The following is an 11,455-nucleotide window of genomic DNA, read 5'->3' as shown; positions in this document are numbered from 1 at the left end:
GTGTCAAGGTGCTTTTGACCAAGTTTTGAGATAAGTATAAGATGATATTGAATCTTAAGATTTAGATGATTAAGGATGGCTATTGAAAAAAAGAATGTTTCTTATTTAGAAACTTTATAAAACATCCATATTTTAGACGAAGGAAAACCTCCATCTCATCCTCATCTCAAAACTTAGCTAAAATATCTAAAACTTTCTATTGAATCTTTACAAGACATCCATCTTTTAGACATAAGAAACCATTGAGAAGGTGTCAAGGCACTTTTAGTCAAGTTTTCCAATGAGAATGAGACGGTATTGAATCATAGATTTAAATGATAAAGGATGAAGATTGAAAAATTAGAAAGTTTATTATTTTAGAAACTTTATAAAAAATATCCATATTTTAGACATAAGAATCCCTAGAGATAATGCCAAGGAGCTTTTAGCCAAGTTTTGAGAAGAGGATGAGAAGATATTGAATCTTATATTTATTTGATAAAAGATGGAGATTGAAAAAATAGAAAGTTTCTTAATTTAGAAAATTCATAAGACATCCATCTTTTAGACTTAGGAAACCATAAAGATGGTGTCAAGCAGCGTTTAGTCAAGTTTTGAGATAAGCATGAGATGAAAATTGAATCTTAGATTTAGTTGATAAATGATGGAGATTGAAAAAATAGAAAGTTTATTAGTTTAGAAACTTTATAAAATATCAATATTTTAGAAATAAGAAACCCTATAGATGGTGCGAAGGAGCTTTTTGCCAAGTTTTGAGAAGACTATAAGATGGTATTGAATCTTAGATTTCGTTGATAAAGGATGGAAATTGAAAAAATCGAAAGTTTCTTATTTTAGAAACTTTATAAAACATCCATCTTTTAGAGATAGGAAACCCTACGAATGTTGTCAAGGTGCTTTTGACCAAGTTTTGAGATAAGTATGAGATGATATTGAATCTTAGATTTAGATGATGAAGGATGGAGATTGAAAAAAAGAATGTTTCTTATTTTAGGAACTTTATAAAACATCCATATTTTAGACAAAGGAAAAGCTCCATCTCATATTCATCTCAAAACTTTGCTAAAACATCTAAAACCTTCTATTGAATCTTTACAAGACATCCTTCTTTTAGACATAAGAAACCATTGAGAATGTGTCAAGTCGCTTTTAGTCAAGTTTTGCGATGAGAATGAGATGGTATTGAATCATAGATTTAGATGATAAAGGATGAATATTAAAAAATTAGAAAGTTTATTATTTTAGAAACTTTATAAAAACATCAATATTTTAGACATAAGAATCCCTAGAGATAATGCCAAGGAGCTTTTAGCCAAGTTTTGAGAAGAGGATGAGAAGATATTGAATCTTATATTTAGTTGATAAAAGATGGAGATTGAAAAAATAGAAAGTTTCTTATTTTAGAAAATTCATAAGACATCCATCTTTTAGACTTGGGAAACCATAAAGAAGATGTCAAGCAGCGTTTAGACAAGTTTTGAGATAAGGATGAGATGAAATTGAATCTTAGATTTAGTTGATGAAAGATTGAGATTGAAAAAATAAAAAGTTTATTAGTTTAGAAACTTTATAAAACATCTATCTTTTGGAGACAGGAAACCCTACTAATGGTGTCAAGGTGCATTTGACCAAGTTTTGAGATAAGTATAAGATGATATTAAATCTTACATTTAGATGATAAAGGATGAATATTGAAAAAAGAATGTTTCTTATTTTAGAAACTTTATAAAACATCCATATTTTAGACAAAGGAAAAGCTCCATCACATCCTCATCTCAAAACTTTGCTAAAACATCTAAAACTTTCTATTGAATCTTTACAAGACATCCATCTTTTAGACATAAAAAACCATTGAGAAGGTGTCAAGGCGCTTTTAGTCAAGTTTTACGATGAGAATGAGAGGGTATTGAATCATAGATTTAGATGATAAAGGATGAAGATTGAAAAATTAGAAAGTTTATTATTTTAGAAACTTTATAAAACATCCATATTTTAGACATAAGAATCCCTAGAGATAATGCCAAAGAGCTTTTAGCCATGTTTTGACAAGAGGATGAGAAGATATTGAATCTTATATTTAGTTTATAAAAGATGGAGATTGAAAAAATAGAAAGTTTCTTATTTTAGAAAATTCATAAGACATCCATCTTTTAGACTTAGGAAATAATAAAGATGGTGTCAAGCAGCGTTTAGACAAGTTTTGAGATAAGGATGAGATGAAATTGAATCTTAGATTTAGTTGATGAATGATGGAGATTGAAAAAATACAAAGTTTATTAGTTTAGAAACTTTATAAAATATCAATCTTTTAGACATTAGAAACCCTATAAATGGTGCGAATGAGCTTTTTGCCAAGTTTTGGGAAGATTATAAGATGGTATTGAATCTTAGATTTCGTTGATAAAGGATGGAGAATGAAAAAATGGAAAGTTTCTTATTTTAGAAACTTTATAAAACATCCATCTTTTAGAGATAGGAAACCCTACTAATGGTGTCAAGGTGCTTTTGACCAAGTTTTGAGATAAGTATGAGATGATATTGAATCTTAGATTTAGATGATTAAGGATGGAGATTGAAAAAAAGAATGGTTCTTATTTTAGAAACTTTATAAAACTTCCATATTTTAGACAAAGGAAAAGCTCTATCTCATCCTCATCTCAAAACTTTGCTAAAACATCTAAAACTTTCTATTGAATCTTTACAAGACATCCATCTTTTAGACATAAGAAACCATTGAGAAGGTATGAAGGCGCTTTTAGTCAAGTTTTGCGATGAGAATGAGAGGGTATTGAATCATAGATTTAGATGATAAAGGATGAAGATTGAAAAATTATAAAGTTCATTATTTTAGAAACTTTATAAAACATCCATATTTTAGACATAAGAATCCCTAGAGATAATGCCAAGGAGCTTTTAGGCAAGTTTTGAGAAGAGGATGAGAAGATATTGAATCTTATATTTAGTTGATAAAAGATGGAGATTGAAAAAATAGAAAGTTTCTTATTTTAGAAAATTCAAAAGACATCCATCTTTTAGACTTAGGAAACCTTAAAGATGGTGTCAAGCAGCATTTAGACAAGTTTTGAGATAAGGATGAGATGAAATTGACTCTTAGATTTAGTTGATGAATGATGGATATTGAAAAAATACAAAGTTTATTAGTTTTGAAACTATATAAAATATCAATCTTTTAGACATAAGAAACCCTATAAATGGTGCGAAGGGGCTTTTTGCCAAGTTTTGAGAAGATTATAAGATGGTATTGAATCTTATATTTCGTTGATAAAGGATGGAGATTGAAAAAATGGATAGTTTCTTATTTTAGAAACTTTATAAAACATCCATCTTTTAGAGATATGAAACCCTACTAATGGTGTCAAGGTGCTTTTGACCAAGTTTTGAGATAAGTATGAGATGATATTGAATCTTAGATTTAGATGATGAAGGATAGAGATTGAAAAAAAGAATGGTTCTTATTTTAGAAACTTTATAAAACATCCATATTTTAGACAAAGGAAAAGCTCCATCTCATCCTCATCTCAAAACTTTGCTAAAACATCTAAAACTTTCTTTTGAATCTTAACAAGACATCCACCTTTTAGACATAAGAAACCATTGAAAAGGTGTCAAGGCGCTTTTAGTCAAGTTTTGCGATGAGAATGAGAGGGCATTGAATCATAGATTTAGATGATAAAGGATGAAGATTGAAAAATTAGAAAGTTTATTATTTTAGAAACTTTATAAAACATCAATATTTTAGACATAAGAATCCCTAGAGATAATGCCAAGGAGCTTTTAGCCAAGTTTTGAGAAGAGGATGAGAAGATATTGAATCTTATATTTAGTTGATAAAAGATGGAGATTGAAAAAATAGAAAGTTTCTTATTTTAGAAAATTCATAAGACATCCATCTTTCAGACTTAGGAAACCATAAAGATGGTGTCAAGCAGCGTTTAGACAAGTTTTGCGATAAGGATGAGATGAAATTGAGTCTTAGATTTAGTTGATGAATGATGGAGATTGAAACAATACAGAGTTTATTAGTTTAGAAACTTTATAAAATATCAATCTTTTAGACATTAGAAACCCTATAAATGGTGCGAAGGAGCTTTTTGCCAAGGTTTGGGAAGATTATAAGATGGTATTGAATCTTAGATTTCGTTGATAAAGGATGGAGATTGAAAAAATGGAAAGTTTCTTATTTTAAAAACTTTATAAAACATCCATCTTTTAAAGATAGGAAACTCTACTAATGGTGTCAAGGTGCTTTTGACCAAGTTTTGAGATTAGTATGAGATGATATTGAATCTTAGATTTAGATGATGAAGGATGGAGATTGAAAAAAAGAATGTTTCTTATTTTAGAAACTTTATAAAACATCCATATTTTAGACAAAGGAAAAGCTCCATCTCATCCTCATCTCAAAACTTTGCTAAAACATCTAAAACTTTCTATTGAATCTTAACAAGACATCCATCTTTTAGACATAAGAAACCATTGAGAAGGTATGAAGGCGCTTTTAGTCAAGTTTTGCGATGAGAATGAGAGGGCATTGAATCATAGATTTAGATGATAAAGGATGAAGATTGAAAAATTAGAAAGTTCATTATTTTAGAAACTTTATAAAACATCCATATTTTAGACATAAGAATCCCTAGAGATAATGCCAATGAGCTTTTAGCCAAGTTTTGAGAAGAGGATGAGAAGATATTGAATCTTATATTTAGTTGATAAAAGATGGAGATTGAAAAAATAGAAAGTTTCTTATTTTAGAAAATTCATAAGACATCAATCTTTTAGACTTAGGAAACCATAAAGATGGTGTCAAGCAGCATTTAGACAAGTTTTGAGATAAGGATGAGATGAAATTGAATCTTAGATTTAGTTGATTAATGATGGAGATTGAAAAAATACAAAGTTTATTAGTTTAGAAACTTTATAAAATATCAATCTTTTAGACATTAGAAACCTTATAGATGGTGCGAAGGAGCTTTTTGCCAAGTTTTGGGAAGATTCTAAGATGGTATAGAATCTTAGATTTCGTTGATAAAGGATGGAAATTGAAAAAATGGAAAGTTTCTTATTTTAGAAACTTTATAAAACATCCATCTTTTAGAGATAGGAAACCCTACTAATGGTGTCAAGGTGCTTTTGACCAAGTTTTGAGATAAGTATGAGATGATATTGAATCTTAGATTTAGATGATGAAGGATAGAGATTGAAAAAAAGAATGTTTCTTATTTTAGAAACTTTATAAAACATCCATATTTTAGACAAAGGAAAAACTCCATCTCATCCTCATCTCAAAACTTTGCTAAAACATCTAAAACTTTCTTTTGAATCTTTACAAAACATCCATCTTTTAGACATAAGAAACCATTGAGAAGGTGTCAAGGCGCTTTTAGTCAAGTTTTGCGATGAGAATGAGAGGGCATTGAATCATAGATTTAGATGATAAAGGATGAAGATTGAAAAATTAGAAAGTTTATTATTTTAAAAACTCTATAAAACATCAATATTTTAGACATAAGAATCCCTAGAGATAATGCGAAGGAGCTTTTAGCCAAGTTTTGAGAAGATGATGAGAAGATATTTAATCTTATATTTAGTTGATAAAAGATGGAGATTGAAAAAATAGAAAGTTTTTTATTTTAGAAAATTTATAAGACATCCATCTTTTAGACTTGGGAAACCATAAAGATGATGTCAAGCAGCGTTTAGACAAGTTTTGAGATAAGGATGAGATGAAATTGAATCTTAGATTTAGTTGATGAATGATGGAGATTGAAACATTACAAAGTTTATTAGTTTAGAAACTTTATAAAATATCAATCTTTTAGACATTAGAAACCCTATAAATGGTGCGAAGGAGCTTTTTGCCAAGGTTTGGGAAGATTATAAGATGGTATTGAATCTTAGATTTCGTTGATAAAGGATGGAGATTGAAAAAATGGAAAGTTTCTTATTTTAGAAACTTTATAAAACATCCATCCTTTAAAGATAGGAAACCCTACTAATGGTGTCAAGGTGCTTTTGACCAAGTTTTGAGATAAGTATGAGATGATATTGAATCTTAGATTTAGATGATGAAGGATGAAGATTGAAAAAAAGAATGTTTCTTATTTTAGAAACTTTATAAAACATCCATATTTTAGACAAAGGAAAAGCTCCATCTCATCCTCATCTCAAAACTTTGCTAAAACATCTAAAACTTTCTATTGAATCTTTACAAGACATCCATCTTTTAGACTTAAGAAACCATTGAGAAAGTGTCAAGGCGCATTTAGTCAAGTTTTGCGATAAGAATGAGAAGGTATTGAATCATAGATTTAGATGATAAAAGATGAAGATTGAAAAATTAGAAAGTTTATTATTTTAGAAACTTTATAAAACATCCATATTTTAGACATAAAAATCCCTAGAGATAATGCCAAGGAGCTTTTAGCCAAGTTTTGAGAAGAGGATGAGAAGATATTGAATCTTATATTTAGTTGATAAAAGATCTCCATTGAAAAAATAGAAAGTTTCTTATTTTAGAAAATTCATAAGACATCCATCTTTTAGACTTAGGAAACCATAAAGATTGTGTCAAGCAGCATTTAGACAAGTTTTGAGATAAGGATGAGATGAAATTGAATCTTAGATTTAGTTTATGAATGATGGATATTGAAAAAATAGAAAGTTTATTAGTTTTGAAACTTTATAAAATATCAGTCTTTTAGACATAAGAAACCCTATAAATGGTGCGAAGGAGCTTTTTGCCAAGTTTTGAGAAGATTATAAGATGGTATTGAATCTTAGATTTCGTTGATAAAGGATGGAGATTGGAAAAATGGAAAGTTTCTTATTTTAGAAACTTTATAAAACATCCATCTTCTAGAGATAGGAAACCCTACTAATGGTGTCAAGGTGCTTTTGACCAAGTTTTGAGATAAGTATGAGATGATATTGAATCTTAGATTTAGATGATGAAGGATGGAGATTGAAAAAAAGAATGTTTCTTATTTTAGAAACTTTATAAAATATCCATATTTTAGACAAAGGAAAAGCTCCATCACATCCTCATCTCAAAACTTTGCTAAAACATCTAAAACTTTCTATTGAATCTTTACAAGACATCCATCTTTTAAACATAAGAAACCATTGAGAAGGTGTCAAGGCGCTTTTAGTAAAGTTTTGCGATGAGAATGAGAGGGTATTGAATCATAGATTTAGATGATAAAGGATGAAGATTGAAAAATGAGAAAGTTTATTATATTAAAAACTAACTTGGCTAAAAGCTCCTTGACACCATCTCTAGGGTTTACTACGTATAAAAGAATGATGTTTGATAAAGTTTCTAAAATAAGAAACTTATTTTTTCAATCTCTATCCTTCATCAACCAAATCTAAGATTCAATACAATGTCATCATCATCCCAAAACATCCATCTTTTACAGATGGTGTCACACAGCTTTTAGCCAAGTTTTGGAATAAGGATCAGATGGTATTTAATCATAGGTTTTGTAGATGAAGGATGGAGATTGAAAAAATTGAAAGTTTCTTATTTTAGAAACTTTATGAAACATCCATCTCTTACACATAGGAAAGCCTAGAGATGATGTCAACGAGCTTTCAGCCAAGTTTTGGGATGAGAATGAGAGGGTATTGAATCTTAGATTTATTTGATGAATGATAGGGATTGAAAAAATATAAAGTTTCTTATTTTAGAAACTTTATAAAACATCTATCCTTTACACTTAGTAAACCCTAGAGATGGTGTGAAGGAGTTTTGAGCCAAGTTTTGGGATGAGGATTAGATGGTATTTAATCTTACATTTAGTTGATGAAAGATGGAGATTGAAAAAATAGAAAGTTTACTATTTTAGAAACTTTATAAAACATCCATCTTTTACACATAGGAAACCCTGGAGATGATGTCAACGAGCTTTTAGCCAAGTTTTGGGATTAGAATGATAGGGTATTGAATCTTAGATTTAGTTGATGAAGGATATGGGTTGAAAAAATAGAAAGTTTCTTATTTTAGAAACTTTATAAAACATCCACCTTTTACACTTAGTAAACCCTAGAGATAGTATAAAGGAGCTTTGAGCCAAGTTTTGGGATGAGGATTAGATGAAATTTAATCTTAGATTTAGTTAAGGACGGATGGAGATTGAAAAATAAAAAGTTTTTTTTTTTAGAAACTTTATAAAACATCCATATTTTAGACATAAGAAACCTAAAGACGGTGTCAATGAGCGAAATCAGCTTGTTTTGGGATGACGATGAGATGATATTGAATCTAAGATTTACTTGATGAATGATGTAGATTGAAAAAATAGAAATGTTCTAATTTTAAAAACTTTATAAAACATCAATCTTTTATATATAGGAAACCCTAGAGATGATGTCAACGAGCTTTTAGCCAAGTTTTGAGATGATGATGAGATTATATTGAATCATAGATTTGTTTGATGAAGGATGGAGATTGAAAAAATAGAAAGTTTCTTATTTTAGAAACTTTATAAAACATCCATCTTTTAGACGTAAAATACCCTAGAGATGGTGTCAATGAGCTTTTAGCCAAGTTTTGAGATAAGGATGAGATGATATTGATTCTTATATTTAATTGACAAATGATGGAGATTGAAAAAGTAGAAAGTTTTTTATTTTAATTGATGAAGGATGATTAGATAGATGATATGGTATTGACAGAGGAGACCCTAGAGATGATGTCTAGGAGGTTTTAGACAAGTTGTGAGATGAGGATAAGATCACTATTGAATTTGAGTTTTAGTTTATGAAGGATGGAGATTGAAAAACAGAAAGTTCCTTATTTTAGAAACTATATAAAACATCCATGTTTTAGACATAGGAAAGTTTATGTGTTTTTAATATGTCAAAAAGATGGATGTTTTATAAAGTTTCTAAAATAAGAAACTTTTTATTTTTTCTCCATCATTTATCAACTAAATCTAAGATTCAATACTATCACTAACTCATCCCAAAACTTGGCTTAAAGCTCCCTAACCCCATCTCTAGGGTTTACTAAGTGTAAGAGATTAATGTTTTATAAAGTTTCTAAAATAAGAAACTTTCTATTTTTTTCAATCTCCATCTTTCATCAACTAAATTTAAGATTCAATACCCTCTCATTCTCATCTCAAAACTTGGCTAAAAGCTCCTTAACACCATCTCTAGGGATCTCTATGTCTAAGAGATGGATGTTCTATAAAGTTTCTGAAATAAGAAAATTTCTATTTTTTCAATCTCCATCCTTCATTAACTAAATTTAAGATTCAATATCATCTCATCCTTATATCAAAATTTGGCTAAAAGCTCCTTGACACAATCTCTAGGGTTACCTAAGTCTATAAGATAGATGTTTTATAAAGTTTGTACAATAAGAAACTTTTTATGTTTTTAATCTTCATCCCTCATCAACTAAATCTAAGATTCAATACCATCTCATCATCATCTCAAAAGTTGGCGAAAAGCTCATTGACACCAACTATGGGGTTTCCTAAGTCTAAAAGATTGATGTTTTATAAAGTTCCTAAAATAAGAAACATTCTATTTTTTCAATCTCCATCCTATGTCAACTAAATCTAAGACCCAATTCTGTCTCATCCTCATACCAAATCTTTGCTAAAAGATCATGGACATCATCTCTAGAGTCTCGTATGTCTAAAAGATGGATATTTTATAAAGTTTCTAAAACAAGAAACTTTATATTTTTTAATCTCCATCCTTAATCAACTAAATCTAAGATTCGATACCATCTAATCCTCATCTCAAAACTTGGTTAAAAGCTCATTGACATCATCTCTAGGGTTTACTAAGTCTAAAAGATTGATGTTTTATAAAGTTTCTAAAATAAGAAACTTTCAATTTTTTCCATGTCAATCAATTATTAATTAAATCTAAAATTCAATATCATCTCATCATCAATCCAAAACTTAGCTAAAAGCGCTTTGGCACAATCTCTAGGGTCTCTAATGTCTAAAAGATTGATGTTTTATGAAGTTTCTAAAATAAGAAACTTTATATTTTTCCCATCTACATCCTTTATCAACTAAATCTAAGATTCAATATCATCTCATCATCATCCCAAAACTTGGGTAAAAGCTCATTGACACCATCTCTAGGGTCTCTTACGTCTAAAAGATTGATGTTTTATGAAGTTTCCAAAATAAGAAACTTTATATTTTTTGATATCCATCCATGATCAACTAAATCTAAGATTCAATATCATCTTATCCTCTTCCCAAAACATGGCTAAAAGCTCCTTGACACCATCTCTAGGGTTTTCTATGTATAAAAGATGGATGTTTTATAAAGTTTCTAAAATAAGAAACATTCTATTTTTTTCAATCTTAATCCTTCATCAACTAAATCTAAGAATAAATATCATCTCATCCTCATTTCAAAACTTGCCTAAAAGCTCCTTGATACATTCTCTTAGGTTTCTTATGTCTTAAAGATTGATGTTTTATAAAGTTTCTAAAATAAGAAGCATTCTACTTTTTAAATCTTAATCATTCATCAACTAAATCTAAGAATAAATGCCATCTCATGCTCATATCAAAAATTGGCTACAAGCTCCTTGACACCATCTCTAGGGTTTCCTAAGTCTGAAAGATTGATGTTTTATAAAGTTTTTAAAATAAGAAACTTTCTCTTTTTCAATCTCCACCCCTCATCCCTGAATCTAAGATTCAATACAATCTCATCATCATCTCAAAACTTCGCTGAAAGCTCCTTGACACCATCGCTAGGGTGTCCTATGTCTAAAAGATTTATGCTTTATAAAGTTTTTCAAATAAGAAACTTTCTATTTTTTCAATCTCCATCATTCATCAACTAAATCAAAGATTCAATACCCTCTCATTTTCATCCCAAAACTTGTCTAAAAGCTCGTTGACATCATATGTAGGGTTTCCTATGTCTAAAATATGAATGTATCATATAGTTTCTGAAATAAGAAACTTTCTACTTTTTCAATCTCCATACTTCATCAACTAAATCTAATATTCAATACAATCTCATCCTTATCTCAAAACCTGGCTGAAATCCCCTTGACACCATCTCTAGGGTTTCCTATGTCAAAAAGATGGATGTTTTATAAAGTTTCTAAAAGAACAAACTTTCTATTTTTTCAATCTCAATCCTAATCAATTAAATGTAAGAGTTAAAACCACCTCATCATCATCCCAAAACTTGGCTAAAAGCTCCTTAACACCATCTCTAGGGTCTCTTATGTCTAAAAGATGGATGTTTTATAAAGTTTCTAAAATAAGAAACTATCTATTTTTTGATTCTCCATCATTTATCAACTAAATCTAAGATTCTATACAATCTCATCATCATCCCAAAACATGGCTAAATGTTCATTGACACCGTCTCTAGGGTCTCCTATGTCTAAAAGATGGAAGTTTTGTAAAGTTTCTAAAATAAGAAACCTTTCTATTTT

This window comes from Tasmannia lanceolata, unplaced genomic scaffold (genome assembly GCF_043159265.1).
Source record: "Tasmannia lanceolata isolate RefF3 unplaced genomic scaffold, GAP_Taslan_0.1 ptg000006l, whole genome shotgun sequence".
Lineage (NCBI taxonomy): Eukaryota > Viridiplantae > Streptophyta > Magnoliopsida > Canellales > Winteraceae > Tasmannia > Tasmannia lanceolata.
Note: the sequence above shows the minus strand (reverse complement) of the source record.